Genomic DNA, 3228 nt, shown 5'->3' on the forward strand with positions numbered 1-3228 from the left:
GCGGGGCTTGAACTCACGAGCTGTGAGATCATGACCTGAGTTGAAATCGGATGCTTAATGGACTGAGCCACCCAGGCGCCTGCAATTGGAATACTTTGAATGTTTCATCAATAAATGTGACTTTTATAGCTTTAGTTTACTAAGAAGTTTTTTTTTAATTGTGAGTAGGTGTTGAATTTTAATTTTTTCATCGATTAAGATCTCATATAGTTTTTCTCCACCAATGTGTTAAAGTGGTGAATAAAATTTATAGATTTTGAAAAATAAATTCACCCTTACAATCCTATAAAGTAAACCCAAGCCAAGTCATGCATTTAAAAAATACATGTTGGATTCAGTTTGCTAATGACTTTTATTATCTGTTCATTAATGAGATTCCCTTGTAAAATTTTAAAAAATAACTCTGGGCTGATGGCTCGGAGCCTGGAGCCTGCTTCCGATTCTGTGTCTCCCTCTCTCTCTGCCCCTCCCCCATTCATGCTCTGTCTCTCTCTGTCTCAAAAATAAATAAACATTAAAAAAAATATTAAAAAAAATAATATCTTGGACTGATTTTGACTGTATAATCCAAATTATACAACCTCATAAAGTGGGTGGGGACAATCTCCCTGGGAACAGTTTGTAGAAAATAAGATTACATTTCAGGGCACCTAGGTGGCTCAGTGGGTTAAGTGCACAACTCAGGCTAAAGTCATGACCTCGCCGTTTGTGAGTTCCAGCCCTGCCACGGGCTCTGTGCTGACAGCTCAGAGCCTGCAGCCTGCTTCGGATTCTGTGTCTCCCTCTCTCTCCCTCTCTGCCCCTCCCCATTTGTGCGCTCACTCTCTCAAAAATATACTTAAAAAAAAAACAAACTGTTGTATCTGCGATTGTCCTCTTTTTTTTTTAATTTTTTTTTTAACGTTTATTTATTTTTGAGACAGAGAGAGACAGAGCATGAACGGGGGAGGGTCAGAGAGAGCGGGAGACACAGAATCGGAAGCAAGCTCCAGGCTCTGAGCAGTCAGCACAGAGCCCGACGCGGGGCTCGAACTCACGGACCGTGAGATCATGACCTGAGCCGAAGTCGGCCGCTTAACCGATTGAGCCACCCAGGCGCCCCTGTTCTCTATCTCTTTTTTTTTTTTTTCATGCCTACTATTGTTTATATCCACCTTCCTCTTTCTTGATCCAAACTGCAATATTTTTTCTATTTTATTAGCTTTTCCTAAGAACAAACTGGGCTTCGGGACAGCCCTCTATGGTCTGATTGTTTCCTATCACATTCGTTGGCGGCGTTCATCTTTATTATGTCCTTCTTCTGTTTTCTTTGGGTCTGTTTAGTTTTTTCTTCATGACTCCGTAGGTCGGATTCTCAGCCCATTCGTTTTCATCCTTTCTTCCTCGGCTCTCCACCCCCCCCCCCCCCCCCCCCCCCCCAAGTACTGCTTTAGCAGCAGCTCCTGTTTTAGGCTGGGGTATTATTAACACTTGGCCTCCATTTTCGTCCACTTCTGCATTTTCTCATTTCCATTATGAGTTGCTCTTCGAACGGAGTTATTTGGAAGTGTGCTTTTTATTCCAATATTTAAATAACTTTCCTGTATTGATTTCTAACTCACTTGTGGTCTGTATGATGCCAATTCTTTGTGTCGAGTTGTTGTTTTTTTAAGATATTTTTTCTTATTTATTTATTTGAGAGAGAGAGTGCGTGCACATGCATGCATGAGCAGGGAAGGGGCAGAGAGAGAGGGAGGGAATCTTAAGCAGGCTCTATGCTCAGCATGGAGGCTGAGGAGGGCTTGATGTGGGGCTCTAACTTACTACCCTCAGATCATCACCTGAGCCTAAATCAAGAGTCAATTGCTTAACCGACTGAGCCACCCAGGCGTCCTTGGAGGTTTTATTGTTAAGTAATCTCTATGTCTAACGTGGGACTCAAACTCATGACCTGAGATCAAGGGTCACACGCTCCCTCTACTGAGCCAGCCAAGCGCCCCTATGATCTCAGTTCTTTGAACGTTTTTGAGACTCATTTTCTGGCCTAGTACATAGGCAGTTTTTGTAAATGTTTCTATGTGCTTGAGGAAAAAAAAATTCTCTTTTAAATCAGGTTCATGGAGTGCCTGGCTGGCTTAGTCGGTGGAGTATGTGACTGTTGATCTTGGGGTCCTGGGTTCAAGCCCCATGTTGGTTGTAGAGATTACTTAAAAATAAATAAATAAATAGGGTTCAGGTTATTAAACATCCCTTAAATAAAGCTTATTAATTGTGTTGTTTGACACTTCTATAACCTTACTAAGTTTTAATTTGCTTACCTACAGAAAAAAGTTTGTGAATTTCTTAAGTTCCTATTACAATTCTATCATGTATCTGTCTATCATCTATCTATCATCTAACAGTATATAGCCACATGGAAATTTTAAATTCCTGGTTAACTTAATATTTTGTAAGGTTATTTATGTTGTTTTGTCTTTTTAAGGTTCTAAGGTTATTAGGTTTTAAAAAATGTTTTATTATGTAGTGTTAGTTTTTGTCCCTATAGCATTTTCCTTTTAAAGACTATTTTATGTGGGATTTGTTTGGTTTTTTAGCCATAGCAGTTTATTTTGGTTACCATCTCTATGACACATGTTTTTTCATTCTTTATTTTTACCTTTTCTCTTTGGTTTTACTTTAGGTGTACATTTTGTAGGCAGCATATAGTTGGATTTTTCTAAATTTTATTTAGATAATATCTTTCTGTCCATAACTGAAGCTAATCTGTTTACATTTATTTTAGCTGCTCACTGATGTATTGTTACTAAGGAGTTATTCTGTGTTTTCTATTTCCCATTTTCTCTCTTTGCTTTATTGTCCCCCTCTCTTCACACCCTCTGGTGGATTGATAAATTTATATTACTCCCTCTCTCTCTCTCATATACATTGGGTTTTTTTGTTTGTTTGTTTGCTGTCTTTCTTTTAGTGGTTATTTTAATGTGCGTAATCAATTATAAAATTAAATTATATAAATTATAAAATTTTCCAACAAATTTTAAAGTATTCAGTCTTCCTTTTCTCTTTCTAAACATGGCGTGGATTTTACTGTCTTCGCTCCCCAGTGAACACACAATTTAACTTTGGGTTTGACCTTTACAAACTTGATTAAAGCTTTAAAAAAATTTTTTTTTAATGTTTATTTATTTTTGAAAGAGCGAGAGAGAGGCAGAGTGCAAGCGGGGGAGGGACAGAGAGAGAGGAAGACACAGA

Source organism: Panthera uncia, chromosome C2 (assembly GCF_023721935.1).
Source record: "Panthera uncia isolate 11264 chromosome C2, Puncia_PCG_1.0, whole genome shotgun sequence".
NCBI lineage: Eukaryota > Metazoa > Chordata > Mammalia > Carnivora > Felidae > Panthera > Panthera uncia.